Source organism: Peromyscus maniculatus, chromosome 3, assembly GCF_049852395.1.
Source record: "Peromyscus maniculatus bairdii isolate BWxNUB_F1_BW_parent chromosome 3, HU_Pman_BW_mat_3.1, whole genome shotgun sequence".
NCBI classification, from domain to species: domain Eukaryota; kingdom Metazoa; phylum Chordata; class Mammalia; order Rodentia; family Cricetidae; genus Peromyscus; species Peromyscus maniculatus.
The window spans coordinates 80653210-80673505 of NC_134854.1; the positions used below are offsets into that span (position 1 = coordinate 80653210).

General features: G+C 41.8%; 1 protein-coding gene across 1 annotated transcript in view; it reads left to right on the forward strand.

Annotated features, from left to right (window-relative positions):
* Positions 1–909: 909 nt before the first annotated feature.
* LOC102909385 (broad substrate specificity ATP-binding cassette transporter ABCG2) overlaps positions 910–20296 on the forward strand; it is a 123351-nt gene continuing 103964 nt past the window's right edge. The window contains exon 1 of the mRNA XM_076566870.1: positions 910–1476. The gene's annotated coding sequence lies outside the window, so the exon portion shown is untranslated. The remainder of the gene's footprint in view (positions 1477–20296) is intronic.

A 20296-nucleotide genomic window follows, 5' to 3' on the forward strand; every position in this document is an offset into this window, starting at 1 on the left:
TTTGGACTATATATAGTTTTGATGCTAAAACCAGGAGTGCAGGGAAGGATGAGGTATTCTGAAGACAGTAGTGCCCTTTCTTTTGGCTGGCAGACTATTGAAATGATGGACCTTAAGAAATTACAATTTATCCAAGAATCTCATGCTGGGAGAAAGAAAAGACCGAGGCCCAGCCAGGGAAGGAACCTGAGCCTGACAAGGAACTGTCCCCAGAGAAGGGTTTACAAGTTGCCAGATGACCTTGTAGCAAAGTCTGGCCCACAGGAAAGCTTGGAGCTGTGACAGTGGTGACTGGCCAGACCCTTAGGACCCCGAAGCTGGACCAGGGGGGTGGCCCCTGGGTCTCTTGGCCCTTCTTTCCATAGTATGAATCTCCTTTGCTTTTTACATTGGGTCTTTTAATAGACTGACTCAGAATGGGTGGCTGACCCTGGCCTGTTAAGGCGGCCAGAGCATGGCTCTGTCTACCTCTGGTCGCAATGCTAGGTTAGATCAAGCTCCTTCACGCTGTATTAAATTGATCTTTCGCTTTCTGTACCACTGCTATAAAACAGTCTGCTTATTCTCCGAAAATAAAATAGAAATGGTTATCTCTTTCCTCCTTCCACTGCCTGAAGCCCGGACCTGCAGACGTTCCAGAACTCTGTCATCGCCCCCTGACCATCCTTTGGCAGGTTTTGTTTAGGAAAGGACCGTGTTGCCTCACACACTCCATGCACAGCTTGCCTTTCCTCTTTAAATCTCTGGTGGGCCTTGCCGTGAAACCTAACTCTGGTCTTGCTTTGCTTTCGTCTGCTTCCTTTTCAACTGTATCATCTTCCTGCTTGCACTTTTTTTTTTTTCCCCTAAAAAGGCAGAGTTTGTGAAAGGCGAACCCCCTATCCTTCGAGCTAAAAGACAGGAAGTTTGCGCGGGCCGGGGGAGGGGAGAAAGCATTGCCGGAATAGGATTTTACTCTTCGGTTCTAAAGTACAGCTAGCTGCTCTTAGGGCTGGAGATGCTGCTGCCCAGAGCACGAGATATAAAAAGATCTCTCTGGCTGGATTTCCTCCTTTTCCAGTCTTGCCGACAACTCCAGGAGAAGCTTCTAAGCTGATTACAGGGGTTAGAGAAGTCTTCAGTTTGAATCCACGTTTCTTTCTTGATTCAGGATGACCAGCTAACAGAGATTCATTACTTTCGTCCTGAAATTAATTGAGGAAATTTATTAATTTCCTTGAAACTAGATCTTTGGAAAGTCTTGATTTTGCCAGTCTCTTGGGTTAAAACTAATCAGCGTTGGAGATTGATAAGTTTTCTCCCAAACTTTTCCTCAGCTCCCCTGCAAGCAAGAGTGAACTCTGCTCTTGGGGTGCCTTTCATCTGTGTGGTAGGCATAGATCTGAGCTCAGGTCTTTCTCCGGTGTGCAAAATTACCGTCTCCCACTCCCAGCCCTTGCTACTTGCCCTTAACATCGCTCATCCTGTGTAACTGAGGTAAGTTGTCATTTTTATTTTCTGCTGTCAGAGGTCAAACTTAGGGCCTTGTGCATGCCATGCAAATGATCTGCCACTGAGCTATACTCCTAGACCCGTTTTGTTTTTATATCTTTCTGCTGAGTAGAAACTATTAATTTTTTTGACTTATGCATTGGCAAATGCATGATTAAATCTGTACTTTTTACACTTTCCTCTGTGTATGAATCACTTGAGGATCTTATTAAAAATTGGATAAAGGTGACTTAAGAGTCATCAGAATGAGTAGCACATGTGTATGTAATCAGCAAAGAACAAATATAACTAATTAAGGAAATAAAAATAGGAACTTGAGATGTAGCTCAGTAGTTGAGCACTTGCCTAGAATGTTTAAAGCACTGGATTCATTTTCAGTGCCACATGGGGATTGGAAATTAAAAATAGTCGTGCTGTGAGTCTGAGATTCTGTTTGTTTGCTTAGTTGGTTTGGGTTTGAAGACATGGTCTCTCTACGTAGCCCTGGCTGGCACACAATATGTAGAGCAGGCTGGGCTTCAGCTCACAGCTCTGCCTGCCCCCACCTCCTGAGTGCTAAGATTAAAGGTGTACACCACTGTATCCTATCTAAGATTTTTTAAAATAAATTTTTATCTAAAATAAAAAATATTTTTATTTTATTTGGAATTAGTTTCTTTTCTTTTACCTAGGGATTGAACTCAAGGATTCATATATGATATAGGCCAGTGTCCTACCTCTGAGCTCTATCCCCAGTCCCTAGATTCTGCATTTTACAACCTCCAAGGTTTGTAAACCTCAAGTATTCCAGCCTTGAGTAAACAAGGACTCAGCGCTAGAGATTTTGCTGTATAAGAAGGGGTTGGAAGGTACAGACAGGATGACAGGATTTGGCTGAGCACAAGATTAATGTAGAGCACTGAAGAAGAAAAAAATCAGACACTATCCCTGCTCTTTTCCTACTGTGAGGGGTTCTCTTGAAATTTCGAAGTTTCTGTTAAAGAGTTCCTAGATGTATGTAGTTAGTCAGGTTAGTCATGTGAGAGGAGGCTGGCGGTCTCCTCTGACTATACGTTCATTGTTCATCTTTGAGCAAAGCCCTTTCTGTCCTCTCCACACACGCCACATTTATTTATCAGTCTATGACTGCTTTTGTGCTACAAGACTAGAGAGGAGTGGTTAAGCAAAAATTCCTGTTCACAAGTCTATAAAGTATCTACTGTCTTGTCTTTTATAGAAGAAGTTTGTCAAGCATCCCATGATGTCAGCAGATGCGCTTTCTACTTTTTGGGTCAGAGGCTATGATTCTGTCCTTGGCACTAAAAGAGAAGATGGAGACAGAAATCCCTGCTTGTTTGAAGCTTACCTTATAGATAATAAGCAAGCAGGAAAGCAATATATAATACAGTGTAAATAGGGTATTTAGGAAGGCAAAAGGAGGTTTAGCAACAGAATGTTAAGGACAAATATTTGAAGGAAGTCTGAGAAAAGGCAGAAGGAGTGGAGGAAGGTGTGGGTGCAATCTGCTAGAGAAGCAGTCAGGAGACCAGTGTGGATGGAGTAACCACCTCATGGTTCCCACACCCGTGCATTTGGTTGTATGCAGTAGTTACTGGTGGCTCAAGGCAACATTCCACACTGCACTTCAATTCCATAGGCCCACTCACTCTTCTATGAAGCCAGCTCTTTCGTCATGATAGGGGTATATAGTAAATGATGTGAACAGGTGCATGTTTCCAAACCTCTTTTACCACATATACATGCTTGTGATGGCAAGCAATATTACATCAAATACATGGCGATACCTTTGCTCTTAGATACACAGCCAAGAAGTAATGTGAACTGTGACAATAGATATTCTTCAACTTCATGAAAATAATGCAGACAGATGTTCTGCAGGCAGGGCATGTAAATTTCTACCCATAGTATGTGATTATCCCTGGGAGAATTAAGAGTCGTTTCCTTGGATTGGGAGAGTGCATAGATTTCCTGAAACTAGGTGGCTACCTGGTCATCCTGGGTAGCTGTATCTTGTGCTGCCTTGGAGATTGACATGTCAATCTGATTGAGGTTATAAATAATCTAGTAATCTATCTGCTTTTTGTTCCCACTGAGCAGGTGAGTTAAGTAGGAATTAGAGGGAGGTTGTTGGTTACTTTATCTATTCTTGGTTACTGTCTTTCTATCAGTAGTTTTTAACCAGGAACAATTATGCTTCTTATGTAAGACTGTCAAATAAAACACACCATTTATGTATAAGTATCTCCCGTGTAATAATTTTAATCTAAGATTCAAATTTCATCTGTATTGGTTAATAATCCCCCACCCATGCTCATGCAAGCAATTCTAATTAAATACAGTGGGTCATACACACACACACACACACACACACACACACACACACACACACAAAGGCATGAAAGTAGCTGAGAGGGAGAGACGAAGGGGTTTGGTGGGAGGGAGAAGAGAAAAAGAGAGGATAATGAGGATCAATATAGTAAAAGTATATTATATATACATACATACATACATATACATATATGTACAACATTGTGAAAGAATCAATAAAGGAAAAGAAAAACTTCCCACCTATGCCCCTCAGAGGGCTCTCAGTCTCTGAACTGACTTGGTGCTGAGGACTAGGTATAAGGCATACTTTGGTTTCCCAGGATTCTGCCTCACAGACTGAGATTTCTTTCTCCCTACATATGTCATGAGAATGTCAGTCCTGATGATTGGTGTGCTCTTGGCACAGAGCACAACAGGTCAGAGAAGTCTGCTTACCTCTCATCCCTCTAGCTGGCCCTGAAGTTACACCACATACCTTCTAACAGTGAAGCTGTCCTGGCTGGCCTTGAGCTCACTGTTGTCTCCCAGAGGTTAGGGTACACATTTCCACATCAGTCACATGGACCATTCTTGCTGACCCACAAACTTCTTCAGATTTAAGTCATCAATTTACTATGTCTTCTTTGTGTCTGGTTCGCCAAAGCATTTCCTGGTTGTGAGCCATAGTCTTTAACAGCTGAGCCATCTCTCTAGCTCCCACTAAGCATTTAAAAAAGATTTACTTACTTTTTTATTGGTATGTGTGTGTCTGTGTAAGGGTATGCACACTTATGTGTGGGTGCACACTTCTACCTATGTACATGCAGGCCAGAAGAGGGTGCCAGGTATCCTTTATTACTTTCGGCCTACTTCTTTGAGTCAGGGTCTCTCCCTGACTGTGAAGCTCACATTGTCTCAGGTAAGCTGGAGGCCAGCAATCCTTTTGATCTTCTTGTTTCTGACCCTTCTCAGAGTGGGGGTTACAGGCATGCAGGAGACGTCCGATTTGTTTCATAGATGCTGCAATTCAGACTCTGGTCTTCACGATCACACAGCAAGCACGCTTAACAGCTGAGCCAAATCTCTAGTCCCAACCAGTTAATTTATAAACATTATTTGGTGAGGTGTGTGCGCAAAGATGCTGTAAAGCAAGTATGGAGATCAGAGAACAACTCGCAGGAGTTGATTCTCCCCTTCTACCAGGTGGGGACTGGTGACTGGTCATTGGGCTTAGCAGCAAATGCCTTTACCTTTTATGACATCTGCTGACCCTTATCAATGAATTTTTAGTGTAGTGATGGCAGTACTATTCCAGAGGAGTCAAGTTAGTAGATGCGCCCCCTCAGGCTAGACTCATTATTTCTGTAAATGTTGTTCTTTTATCTAAATTATGTTAGAGATTTTCTGGTTTTTCAATTGCAGACATCATCGAGTCTAGACATTTATTAGCTATCCTTTCTCAAACTGTTAGCACCACCTCCATTATTCTACCAACATGCTCTATGCCAAATCTTGAATCTTGGGGCAAGCACCCATACCAAGGCTTTGGTCTAATTGTTGTTGGTTTGGATGACTGGGAATCGCAGGCTGGGCTCACAGTTGCTGCACACCTGACTCTGCCTCTTTAGTGATGGAATTGCAGATATGTGACGCCACACCCAGCTTTGATGATTATGACTCCTAATAGCTGAACATCCCCAGCTCTTCCTCCAGATCCTAGGAATGTCAATTGACAACTCCTGTAGCTTTTTTTTTTTTTTTTTTTTTTAAGGATGAGCTCTCTCCCCCATAGGTGGCCATGTTATGGTCTCTGAGGACCGGTTCACTTATGTATTGCTGCTTACAAAACCATCTCAAATTTAACTCAGCAATTTGTTATTAGTTTGAGTAGAGTGGAAGGACAAGACTGGAGAGTTGATGGAATTTGTAGGGATTTTTTTTAAAAGCAATTTTGCTGTAAAAGGAAGCAGAGCAATAGAACAATTGGAAGGAACTCTGGGATTAAGAGAAATACTGAAAATGACGTAAACAAATAACAGCATGTTTATGCTGTGGCAAGTGAACCAGATAGACTTCATATGAGAGAATACAGAAGAGAGAGAGGAAAGAGCTATCACTGAGCAAGGAAAGAGATGGGGTTTGATATAAAGCAGCTGCCCTGGCCTTTGTATAGGAAAGTAGACGGCTCTTCTCATAAGAGTAATAAAGGTAGGTGGGCACTCCTAGTGGTCTAAAAGTTCTCCTTTGCTTCAGTTTTCTCAGTAAAGCAGAAATGACATTATCATCTGAGAATCACACACACAGGCACACACACAGGCATGCACACACACACACACACATGCGCACACACACACATGCACACGTCATGAGTGTGGAGGGGCACATGATGGGGAGTATGAATGAGTGAATCAGATGACTATTGAAATAAGAAAATAAAGACAGGAGTGTTGGCACATTTCTGTACTTTCAGCACTGGGGTGGCTGAGACAGGAGACTCATGAGATTGAGGTCTGCCTGGGTTACATGGTAAGACTGTCAACCCCCCCCACACACACACACACAAGTGAGGCTAGGGCTAGGGCTAGCAGCCATACAGTATCAGTTGGTGGACACCAATGAGACATTAGGATTCTCGATCCTGAATTTGAAATCAGATGAGTCATTATTCTTATGGGTTTTCTCTGCTTTCATAGAGTATGGCTAGGCAGAAGAGGAGTTTGGGTGTTCCCAAGGGTGTGACAATAACAAAGACTGTGGACTTCCAGCAGGCATGGGAACTAAAGCAACCTGAGCAGGACGAGGCACACACAGTGAAGCACTGGTGTGTGAGTTCTTGTGGGGTGTTGGACTTGGGCCACTAGTGGAGCTGGAAGGAATAGATGGGATACGGTGACTTGAAAGTGAGACAAGATTGATGATGGCAAATTCTACAACCTTCCCTGGGAGAGCATTACTGAAGCAGGGAAGAATGTTGGGAAATCCTTTGTGTAGTGAGTTACTGAGGACTGAGACAAAAGGAGTGCCACAGAGTGACAAAGATGGCTGTAGCAGCCAGTGACAAAGTTTAAAGGTGTGATGATGTGGAATTTGAGGCTGAGATCTGGGAGGATTGTTGGATTGTCCAATTTGGAATGTTCATACTTCGTGTTGGGTTCTCCTCTAGGGATAAGCAATATCAGAATGTGAAATGCCCTCATGCTTTGGGGAAAATGTGTTTGCATAACGACTTTTCAGGCTTTAATCACAAGAGGGTGCCAGAGTCAAGCCAATGAATCTTCTCTTCATACATGTATACAATATATTTTGACTATATGCGTACTCTACTGGCCCCCTGCAGCTCCTCTAGAACTCTCAACACATCCTCCCCTCAACTTCATGACGTGTGTGTGTGTGTGTGTGTGTGTGTGTGTGTGTTTTGAAGGATATGTGTGTATCTCCCCTTTTCAATACGAACATGAGCAATTAACAGTGAGCCAGCTCAACACCAAAAGCTCCAGTTCCTTATATTTTTGGTTATGAGTCCAGCCTTTAATGGCTGAGCCATCACTTCAGCCCCAAAGCTCTACTGGGTTCCATCTCAAGAAATAAAAAATTTAAATTAAAATATTTTTAAAAAATATGTAAAATATACATTTTCCTCCCATCTTAATATCATTAAAATCAGGATGAGTTTTTCGACATCATATTACAGTGTTGGACAAGTGATGATTTTGACATAGTTTTGACATTACAGGCCTGGAAAACAAAAGTATCAGCACCAAAATTTGTAGAACAGACATAATTGGCTTAGATGAAAAATGCTGGGAAAAAAAATGTGTACCACTCTTGAAATCAAACGAACTCCAGAAGGAAGTAGTAGAGTCCATCATCTTGAGTCCTTAGGCGATTTCACCATCAAATGAACTTTACAGAGTGGAGCTGCACAAAGGAAGATGTGTAAGATATCTCTTATAATTTTATGGAACCACTGGCCTTGGCCCAAACATGATGCAGCATAGGACTGTACTTACTGTTCCTCAGTGTTGAGTAGTATAGGTCAGTTCTACACAAAGTCAGATGACAACCAATGGGTGTCAATTCTCTCCTTCACAATGTAGAACTTAGTGATCACACTCAGGTCTTCGGGCTTGGTTGTGAGAGCCCTTATCTACTGAGCCATCTTGCTGATCCAATTTCTGGAGTACTTAAGTGGCAGTATAACCAATACTCTGAGAGGCAGAAGTCAGTATTGTGAGTATATCAAAATCACTATGGTTGACTTGAAGGCAACTTAAAGGATCAATCTTTGAAGATGAGCTTTGGGAATAATTTAACCATTGAATTAAACTAAATTTTTGTTTTCCTTTTTAGCTATGTACACATGATTTTTTTCTTAAATCTATACACAGTTTAATAAACATTCCAAGTTTTGATTGGTTTTTCTGTTTGAATATTTGTTACTTAGCAGTAATTGTTTTGTTGTTAACATATAAAGTAATACAATAATGATTAGCTAGTCATGGTGGCACAGTTCTGTAATTCTAGCATTCAAGAGGTTGAGACAGGAGAATGACACATTTGAGTCCAGTCTGGGCAATACATTAATTCCAGTTCAGCTGGGGCTAGCTACTAAGGAGACCTTGTCTTAGAACGTTTTGTTGGTTTTTTAGGGATAAATTTGCTTGCATATTATCTCAGGAAGCGTGAGACCCATGTCAAACTTGCATCCAGCCTGAGCTGTTGTCATCCTTGGACTTCAGAGGGTCTGTACATCCAAATTTATCTTATTTATTTTTCTATGGCTCTGAAAAGACATCATGACCATTGCAACTTATAAAAAGAAGCATTTAATTGGGGATTTGCTTACAGCTTCAGAATGTTATTCCATGATCCTCATGGCAGGAAGCATGGTGGCAGGCAGGCAGTCATGCACTGGAGCAGTAGCTAAGAGCTTAATTCTTGTCTGTAAGATGGAGGCAGAGAGGGAGAGCAAGACTGGGCCTGGCATGGGCTTTTGAAACTTCAAAGCTGATCCCCAGTGACACACCTCCTCTAAGGCCACACCTCCTAATTCTTCCTACACAGTTCCACCAACTAGGATCCTAGCATTTAAATATATGAGCCTATAGGAGCCATTCTCATCCAAACAACCACAAAGCTAAGGAGATATATTGGACAGGCTGCCTATCAACTCTTAGCCTAATTCCAGAATGACTGCCACCCACCAGTTTTGGATATATAACCTTGGCCACCTCTGGAACACAGCTTCTGTCTGCTGACTCTGAGGAAACACTTCCCAGAAGATTTCACCTCAGTGATGCTGGTCTTTTCTTAATCACTGCTAATTTCTTAGCTCCAGTATTAAGTATCCCAGCAAAGCAAAGAGTTTGCTTTAGTAGTTCTGGTATCTTGTTAGTGACAGTTGATTCTCTAGCCACAGTCAACCAGAACCACAGAATCTTAATTTAAAATAACAAATGGTCCTGATAAGTCTTTAAACATCCCTCTGAAACTTGACAATCCAGGCCTCCATCATCTGCATTTCCCTCAACATTCTTATTTTCCAAGCTCCTACAGAATAGCTCACCAAGCAGTGAACACTCAATGTTTTTTCTTGGCCAAAGTTCCAAAGTCCTTCCACAATCCTCCCCAAAACAACATGGTCAGGTCTGTCACAGCAGTACCCTACGATTCTGGCTCCAACTTGTCTTAGTTAGGTTTCTATTGCTGTGATGAAACACCATGACCAAAAAACAAGTTGGAGAGGAAAGGGTTTATTTGGTTTACACTTCCACAGCACTGCTCATCATTGGAAGAAGTCAGGTAAGAACTCAAATGGGGGCAGGAAACTGGAGGCAAGAGCTTGTAGCTGAAGTTTTCCTGCCTTTCCCACTGTCAGGACAAATCTTTGTCACCCACCAGTCCCACAGCCGCTCAGACCCAACCAAGTAAACACAGAGACTTATATTGCTTGCAAACTGTATGGCTGTGGCAGGCTTCTTGCTAACTGTTCTTACAGCTTAAATTAATCCATTTCCATAAATCTATACCTTGCCACGATGGCTTACCGGCATCTTCACATGCTGCTTGTCATGGCAGCGGCTGGCAGTGACTCCTTCTGCCTTCCTGTTCTTTCTTTTCTCCTCTCTCTTAGTCCTGCCTATACTTCCTGCCTAGCCACTGGCCAATCAGTGTTTTATTTATTGACCAATCAAAGCCACACATTTGACATACAGACCATCCCACAGCAAGAGCTCATGCAGAGGGCATGGAGGAGTTTTGCTTATTGGTTTGCTCAGCCTTCTTTCTTATAGAATCCCAAACCACCAGCCCAGGAGTGGCATGACCCACAATGAGCTGGGCCCTCCCCCATTAATCACTAATTAAGAAAGTGCCTTACAGGCTTGCCTACAACCTGATCTTATAGAGGCTTTTTAAAAAACTGAAAATAGATTCTTCCCTCATATAATAATCTTAACCACAGTTTCCCCTCCCTCTACTCCTCCAAGCCCCCTCACCTCCCTTCTTCCCCAGTCCCTCTCCATCTCCATTCAGAAAAGAGCAGGCCTCCAAGAGACAACAACCAAACATATTGAGACAAGATGCAATAAGTCTTATTGAATAGGACAAGGCAAAAACCCTAACACCAAGGCTGGATGAGGCAACCCACCAGGAAGAAAAGAGTCCCAAGAGCAGGCAAAAGAGTAAAAGACACACGTGCTCCCACAGTTAGGAGTCCTACAAAAACACAGAGCTAATAGTCACAGCACATATGCAGAGGACCTGGTGCAGACATCACAGACCCTGCGTTTGCTGCTTCAGTTTCTGTGAGCCCATGAATCTTGCTTAGTTGACTTGGTGTCCTCCATCCCCTTTGACTCCTACAGTCTTTCTGTTCACTCTTCTGTGGGATCCCCTTCCATGGGAAGGGACCCAATAGGGACCTCTAATTTAGATTCTCTCTATGAATAATGTCTGGCTGTGTGTCTCTGCATCCATTCCCACCTGCTGCCTGAGGAAACCTCTCTGATAATGACTGGACAAGGCACTAATCTATGAGTTTAGTAGAATATTAGAATATTGTTAGGAATCATTTCATTTATTTTTTTTTCTCTTCAAGAACAGTCGCTGGCTCTACCCTAGGTCTCTGGGCTATCCAGTCTCCAATTCCTGGTTATCCAAGCAGTGTCAGGTATGGACTCCCACTTGTGGAATGGGCCTGAAGGTAAATCAGACATTGGTTGGCTACTCCCACAAGTTCTGCCTCACCATTGTCCCAGCACATCTTGCAAACAGGGCAGATTTTAGGTCAAAGGTTTTGTGGCTGGGTTGGTGTTCATGTTTCTCTTTTGGTAGCCTGCAGAGAACCTTCCTGCACCATAGAGACTAGAGCTCACAGGTGAAGGCTCCATGGAGACACCAGGTCAACCTCTCCACGTTCAGTGAACTGTGTGGTGTTGTCCTCAGCACAATGTCTGTGTGTGTCACTGCCCTGTCACCTCCCTACCCTGTGCACAATCCTCTATCAGTTTATGGAGAGAAACCCTGGAGGCATTTTTTAATTAAGGCTCTCTCCTCCCAGATAACTTTAGCTTGTGTCAAATTGACATAAAACTACCCAGCACAATGCCCATTGGGAGACTCCATTGAAACCCCATTTTTTTAATTTTTTTTGGGAAGGTGTTTGAATGGTAGAATTTTACAAAGTACAAAAACAAGAGAGAGAGAGAGAGAGAGAGAGAGAGAGAGAGAGAGAGAGAGAGAGAGAGAAAAGAGAGAAAGAAAGAAGAAAGGAAGGAATAGGAAAGGTAGTAGAACATCTGTCATCACAAGCAGGGTTAAGGGATTTCGTGGCTAAGGGCTAGCAGTTCTTATACCGATTCTTGTGTCTTAAGATGCTTCAGGGGACAAAGTTCAGGTTTCATGGAAGAGGACAGGGTTTGGGCTTGTGTGGTTTTACCAAATTCCTTAGAGCTTGAATAGGGATCAGTGTTTGATCTCTATCAAATTCCTCCTTTGATACCCATGGATTTGGGAGACCTGCAGAAATGCAGTAGAAATGCTGGCATTCTTGCCCACTCAAGTCCATACTCAAAATCTACATATTCATCAAGGTCCACAGTGACCCATGTAAACAGTAAACACTGACAAGCACTGACTCTCAAGCTGTCTGCTCACTGGACTCTTACGGGTGGTGATCTGATGTAAGTGACAGTTCTGTTGCTTGGGCTTTGGGATTTAAATATATATATATATATATATATATATATATATATATATTTTTTTTTTTTTTCTTTAGTGTTTATTTATTTTATCAATGGGGCAATGTGTGCATGGCATGGCAAATGCAGAGGTCAGAGAACAAATTTTGAGGGTCAGTTTTCCTCGCACCATATAGGTTATGGGATTGAACACAGGATGTGATCCTTGGCAACAAGTGTCTTTATCTGCTGAGCCATCTCACTGGCCCCCTATTGGATATTTTTCATATGCTTTTGGCTACTTTTTTATTGTCTTTTGAGAAATGTGTATTTGGGTCATTTGCCCTGTTTTTAATCCAATTACTTCATTTTACTGCTATTGTTATGTTCCTTATATGTTAACCCCTTGTCAGATGAATACTTTACAAATCTTTTCTATTTTCTAGGTCATCTCTTTACTTCTTTGACTATTTCCCTTACCTGTGCAAAGTGTGTTAGTTTGATATAGCCTCACTTGTTAACTTTGCCCGATCTTTAGGAGTCATAGACCTCTCCAAATTCTTTGCCTAGATCAATTTCCTGAAGCATTCCCCATGTTTTCCTAATAGTAGTTTCAGAGTTTCTGGTCTGATATTTAAGATTTTGATCCATTTTGAGCTGGGTTTATGTGGTTTCTAGCTTAGTCCTGCTGTGTATAGATATCCAGTTTCCCCAGCACTATTTATTGAAGAGAGATTGCTTTGCTCTATGTAGGCTCTAGCTGCCTTCACAAAATGCTACCAGGTTGGGGCTGACCATGTAGTTCAGTTGTAGAGTTCTTGTCTAACACAAAGCCCTAGGTTTGACCCCTCAGGACCATAGAACCTGGGAGTAGTGACAATGTGTGTAATCTCAGCACTAGAGAGGTGGAGGCAGAAGGATCAGAAGTTCAAGGAGACCCTCAGCTATATAGCTAGCTGGAGGCCATCATGGGGTCCATGAAATTCTGTCTCAAAAAAAATTACATGGTTGTAGACTTGTGGGTTTATTTCTGAATTCTCTATCCCATTCCATTGCTTTGTGCTTTTGCAAGTATTATGCTGTTTTTGGTCGCTGTATATTTGAGATTTTTTTTTTTAAACGACTCAGGACTATTTATATTTATTCTAGTTTAGTTCAAAGAGCTTCATAAAAAAAAAACGATGTTTATTTTCCTCTACAAGTTTGATAAGTTAGATTTGTAGATATAGTTGTTTCAATGGTAGTATTTAAAATTTGGTAGAGTGGAGGAGTTTGTATGGAAATAAATTTGAAGCCGAGTCCCAAGTTGCTGCAATATGTGCCCATTGAATACAAAACATGATTGCAAATTCCATGAAAACAGGAAGATGGGTTGGGCTTGAACAATGCTGGTCGGCCGCTGAAGGTACTGCCAGTTCTCAGTGTGGGCTTTGCTTTCTTGGAGCTGCTTCCTCCTTGGCCAGAAGCTCTTTGGTGTTTCCTGCAGCACATCCATGAGCAGGGACACAAAAGGGAATGTCGAAAGAATCCCCGTAGCTCTATTTTCTTCAACTTCCACTGGCAGGAAACTTGACAACCTTCTCACTTCTCTGAAGTATAATCACCAAAGATGTTTCTATTTGACTTTTTTTTTTTTAAAGTCTTCCCCAAACACCGGCACAATGTATCAGCACATACATTATCCCACTGGGTATCTGAATTTGTGACTCTCCAAAGGTTTATTTGGTAAAGTCAAGATCCTAATCTTAAACATTAAAAGATATTTATTCCAATTACATTTCTAGTTGCAGTTTATTTTCTCTCTTGAAAAAGTAGAGATCAAAACTTTCCACTTATCTTCATGTATCCACATTGATTCCAATTCAGTTGCAGTTAAAAAGAACTAAAAATACATATAACCCATAGATGCACACTCATTTTAAAACTTCTTTTCTGCTTTCATAAAGATAATCTTTTGTGTATGATCAACAGTCTCATTGTTCTTCCTCTACAATGTTCAAGGGGACCTAGTGTCTGCTAAGAATATTCTTTCCTTACAACTGACCGTAGGGTACCAAGCCAGTACATCTCTGAATCAGCCCATACACCTAAGACCCAGAGAACATTACAGAAGAAAAAGCAGAAAGATTGTAAGAGTCAGAGGATCAGGATGTTTGATGTGAGATTGTGTTTTCTATGTGTCAGAGGGAACCTGCTCCTGTGACATCCAAACAAATGGTTGCTTAAACAAGACATGAACAATAATAATACCAATTGGCATGCCAATGCTGATAGGGGAAATCTTCACATGGTCACAGCCCTAGATGAAGAGCTAAAGACAATTAGTCGATACTTACAGAGGAAAAAAAAATCAATCTTTCTCCAGGGATGAGCCCCCTAATTGGTTATCCAGTGCCAAGAGGTCAACCTTCAAAACATATATGAACAACACTAAATGAATTCAACAGGCTGTGTTTAGATAGTAATTCATCCCTCACACACATACACATACATAATTTAAAAGAATATCATGAGTTGGAGAGAGAAGAATAGCGATGATATAATACAGTACTCACATATGAAAAAAATTTTTAAAGGACATAAAAAAGAGTATTCTCTATTTGACTCTAACGTAAACCATCATGTGACATTGGCAAGGCCCTGGGTTTAATCCCCAGCACAATAGGAGAAAAAATTCTTGTCTGGTATGTACTTGGTACTTTAGATTGGGAGTGTAGCTCAGTGGTAGAGCACTTGATTAGTATATACAAGGTTTGATCACCAATACATTAAAACAAACAAATGATAACAGCAAAACTCATAGAAAAGAAAAAAGTTGCAATAAAAATTTTTTTAGATTGTGTTTCTTTTATCCCATGCTAGTACTAGACTCACTATGTAGTAGAGGATGACCTTGAACTTCTGACCTACCTGCCTCTATCCCTGTGTAGGGGTGTGCCACCATGCCCAGCTTTATGTGGTGTGAAGTGATTGGACCTAGGGCATATGGTAGGCAAGCACTCTCATAACTAAGTTATAGCCCCATTATTTCCTCAAAATTGATTCATTTTCCCTACTAAGAATAAAGTGTGGGGTCAATGATGTGGCTTGGCAGATAAAGGTAAATCTGATGATTTGAAGTTTGACCCCTGAGACCCACAATATTTAAGGAGAGAATCAACTCCCTCAAGTTGTTCTGTGAACTTCACCACACACACCGTTGGATGAGATCACCCACACATCATACATACACTAAATAAGTAAATGTAATGATGATGATGGCGATGATGATGATGATGATGATGATGATGATAAGGAATCAAGGCTGAGCATGGAAAGCAGGGTTACCACAAGTTCAAGAGGCATCTCCCCAATCTTCTTTCATAAAACAGTGAGGCTTCAAGACAAAAGATCAACATGAATCTCAATCACTCTAGCTTCTTTGGCTAGTCCCTAATCTCATATTTTTTAAATCTAGCCAAGATCCAGGCCAACCATCTCCATGAAGCTGTCCCCAAATACTGTGTCCTCATGCTATCACTGGTTGGGGTCTGGTCCAGGTATTTCCAGGCTCCGGGCCTCTTATTTAATACATTGAAATGAAGGAATACATAAATTGCAAAACAGCAAGAAAACTATTCAGATGTAAAGTGATAGTACATATTAGAAAGAAAGATGCTGTTTTCTTAGATTCTTTCCCGTGGGTATGATAAAATACCCCAACAAAAGCAACTTAAGAGAGAAAAGGCTTATTTTGCTTATAGTTCCAGGTTACTGTCTGTAACGGCAGGAAAACCAAGTCATCAGGAGCTTGAAAACACTGGTTCCATTATGTTCTAAGTCACGAGAGAAAACTGAAGCTCAGCACACTTTGTCCACTCATACTGTACACATCCCCTGCCCCGGAAATGGCACTGTCCACAGTGAGTAGGTTTTCCCACCTGAACTAAAGTAATCAAGACATGCCCAGAGCCCTCTCTGTAGTGGGTAGCTATTCCAGCTTTGACCTGGAAGTACTAACCCCATTGAGGCTTCCGGTAACTGTCATGCCTACCTATGGCCTGTCCCGGAGGTGGGGCCAAGACAGGAGCCTTAAGACCTGGGATCCTGATGTGCTGGTCTCTTGGTTCCTGGTAATCCTGGATGTTGGATGGCAGACCGAACAGTTCTCTGGAGAACACTGCTGGACTGTACATCACCTCTACCGGACCTTGTAACCTATCCTTTTACTTGTTGTACATAAAACCCCTAAATAAACCTCCCTTTTAACATGGAGTTGCCTTAATACTTCCACCAATACCTATCTCCTGTTAATATCATTCACCAGTGAGTGTCCCAGTTGTCACTCTTGATAGCAGGCTGCATGACAGGGAGTTGTTCAGGGGTCCCAGGTTATCACCTAGGGCTTCTTTTATGGTAACTTGAAGGGAGAAGTTTTTGCTAAGGCATGCACAACAGATTTAAGTTATATAATCTTTTCTCTCTTATATGTAGCTCTTAATGTATCTGATTTTAATCATATGTGTGACCAATTATACACAGGCATAAAATAAGAAATAGGGGATTTTCCCTAAAGGTCACTCAGAGGACTCAGTTTAGCATGTAATACAAACTAGTTCTGACCAGATTGGATGCCTACCTTTGTACCTGGATATAATGAGTATGATTAAATAGAAACCAGCTATGTCTGATGATTGTCAAGGGGAGGAGAAACTTATTCCCTGGTTTGGAGTCAGATATATGTGCATCTTTATGTAGTTGGAGGTCCAACATTGCTGTCATGTTGCCAGGCACATTGTTTGGAGAGGGTTATGTGCATAGTACATTCAGGTGAGAGTCTTTGGGTACCAAGAACATTACAAGAGGATTGTATGCATAGCCCATCTTAAGTGGAGTCCCTTGTTGCTGTTATTTACCTGCTCTGTTCACACTTTAAACTTTTAACACTTATTCTCACTTCCTTTCCTTTGGTAACTTATAACTCACTGCTTGTTATAGGTCTCAAAAGCCACTCTGTCATGCTTTACTTTAATTTTAGAAATGTTTGCAGTTTATGTACTGTGGGAACCCACAGAGGTTTCCTAGTGAGATCTGAGCTTACTTTACCAGCAGGGCTGCATAAGAGGATGATTGGACCATGGGCCTGGGTATCAGGTGTTTGGAAGCATCTGCACTTGGCTGTATTTAGCAAGGGGAAAACAGTGGGGGCTCGGCCCCCAGAAATGGCACCATGAACAGGGACCAGGGACTTGGCAAAAGAAGAGAGGGGGCATCTTGGGTATAAAGAGGCATGCTGATAAGGAATTGAAAAATAAAGGTGATGGTATTTTGTAGCACAAATCTTAAAAGTTCTTAATAAAATCAAACCTGAGCCAGGTATTGGGGTGAACACTGGAAGATCAGAGAACCAGAACAAGCCACAGCTAACCTCATCTGGCCAACTTCTCAGCTGATCTTGTTTCCTCAGACTCTGTGTCCTCATATCCAAATGGCTCTCAGCTGAACTGCTGCTTGAAAGCCTGAACGCTTAACCAGCCAAATGCTTAACCAGCCAAACGGTTAACCAGCCAAATGCTTCTAGTTTCTGGTCCTCACACCTTATATACATTTCTGCTTTCTACCATCACTTCCTGGGATTAAAGGCTCACTTCTTGGGATTAAAGGCATGTGTCACCATGCCTGGCTGTTTCCAATGTGGCTTTGAACTCACAGAGATCCAAATTTGAATCTCTGTCTCCAGAATGCTAGGATTGAAGGTGTGAGTGCCATCATTTTCTAGCCTTTGTATCTAGTGGCTGTTCTGTCTCTGACCCCAAATAAGTTTATTAGAGTGCACAATATTTTGGGGAACACAATACCACCACAGTATTTTATTCTTGGTGAGACTGCAGCTATAATCTCTTTTTGCCTGTTTCTCTTTTTCTCTTCTCTCTCAAATCTCTACTAAAATTAGGTTTAAAAATGATAGTATAGGTAAGTCATAGAAATGTAGACTTAGGTATATTAGGGTAGAAGAAGCTTTAGGCATAAGGATATTGTATAGGCTTAGGTATGTTAGGGTAGAATAAGACTTAGGTATAATAGAAATTTAGAATAGAGTAGTTTTCCCCCCAAGCATGGATGGGACTTGGGGTACACAGGGCAGCATCCAGGACTTAGCAGCCACTGTGAACTTGAGTCTGAGTGGCGTCAGAAGCTCTAGAAGCTGCTAACGATAGCAAGTGCCAGAGCCAGTGCAAGTGGCAGAGCCAGACATTGGTAGCTGAGACTTGTGGGGCATCAGTGCAGTGCAGGTGGCAGACACTTGAGACAGCATGAGCAAAGAGGTCTGCAAGCTTTCTGCCATGAAAAAGCAGCTCCAAGGAGCCTCAAGAGAGGTAAACTACAGGCAACAGCTTGGAGAGCAACAGCAGAGACTTTGGACCCCAGCTGCCAGAGCAGGTATATCTCCAGGAGCCACAGTCCCTGGTGGCTGGAGCTGGCAGAGACACCCTGGGAGAGCCAAGAAGACAGCTGGAGAGCAGGAGCACAGGGTGCTGTGGCAGCTATGTGAGAGACAAAGCTTCCATAGAAAGATGTTCTTTGGGGGCACATGCTTCAAGTCTGAGTGCATTCTGGGAACACCAGGGAGACTGAGGTGGTGTTTGGCAGAGTATGGGATGTGAGGACCACCCACAGAGCAGATAAAACAACCATAGTACAGCAGCTGTGACTGGCCATGGCTGGATTTCCTTCTAGACCCCAGGTGCTGAGAGCTGTGGCTCATAGCAGGAGCAGCCTCTTGAGCTCAAGTGGCATGAGGCAATTGAAAGCCCTCAGGGACTCAGGATACAGGGGTCCTAAAAATGGCCTGGTTACAGGAGGCACAGACAGACCAGGACTGTAAAAGCTAGGAGCCAAAAGCCATGCAGTTTCTGTTTGCTGGCTGTAAGAAAATTTGTTTTGAAAGGACTCTGCCTTAGCCAGCTAATAGCTTTTTTCCTAAGGCAAGGGTCCTTGGGAAAGATTGCCAAAAAATGCTGCTGTAACTTAAAGTGCCTCTGTGACTGAGAACAAAAGTTTCAAAGATGCTTGTTTGATCTAGAATTGTTAACAGCAAAAGTTTGGGTTGTGGATTTCTTCACATTTGGAACTTTAAAATTGATCTCAGAAAGCTTCTAGAACTTTAGGACTGGTACCAGAACTCTTTTTGAACTTTTCAGACTTAAGAAATGAGATGCACAGTAGTGAATCAATTGCAATGAGACAATTTTGACTTTACTTACACATATAGACACTACTTATGAACTGTTTCATGTTTAAAATGTAACATCTTTGTGGAACTGACTTTTTGTAAAAACAGAACTGCTTATGGAACTGTTTTTTTGTTTGGGTTTTTATGAACCAAGCTCAAGTTGCAGCCTAGAAAATTAGAAAGAAAGGGGGGAGTTAATATTCCTCCATCTATTTAATTTAGTTAAAAAATATCTTCTTGTACCTTGAGTGGACTGATGTTAACTTGTGTTAATGTACCTTATGTTTGTATAGTTCTATTAAGAAATTGCTCTTGGATGTTTGCTAAAGTTTTTAAAGTGTTAATGGTTATATTGAGGGTATTGCTTTTGGATGTAGGTTTGTAGGAATTGTAATTGTGTATAGTAATATTTATGTTAGAGTTAACTTAACCTATTGATATTGATGCACGATGGCTTGGTGAAGCTAAGGGAGTATGTAAGTTTGATGTGGATGCATCAGAAGTTTATCCTATGTTTTGTTAGCAAGAAATGCAAATGGTTCTATTAAGAGATTGCTTTAAAGTGTATCTTTGCTAAAGTTTGTAAAGTGTTAATGGTTCTATTAAGAGTTTGCTTTTGGATGTAAGTTTGAGAGAATTGTAATTATGTATAGTAATATTTATGTTAGAATTATGTGTGGTGATATTTTATTTGTATGTTAATGAATAAAGTTTGCCTGGAGATCAGAGGTCATAGTCAGCTATAAATAGCATGGCAGGCAGAGTCTCTGTGTGTTCAAGGACACAGCCAAGCATGGTGACACACGCTTTTTTTTTAAATTTTATAATTAATTTAATTTTACTTATCAGCCACGGATTCCCCTGTCCTCCCTCCCCCCCCTCCCAATCCACACCCCTATTCCCATCTCCTCTAGCGCAAGGACTCCTCTGGGGATTCAGCTCAGCCTGGTAGATTCAGTCGAGGCAGGTCCAGTCCCTTCCTCCTTTCATCCAGGCTGAGCAAAGTATCCTAGCATTGGCCCCAGGCTCCAAAAAGCCAGCTGATACACTAAGGACAGGTCCCAGTCCCACTGCCTGGGGCTTCCCAAACAGTTCCAGCTATTGG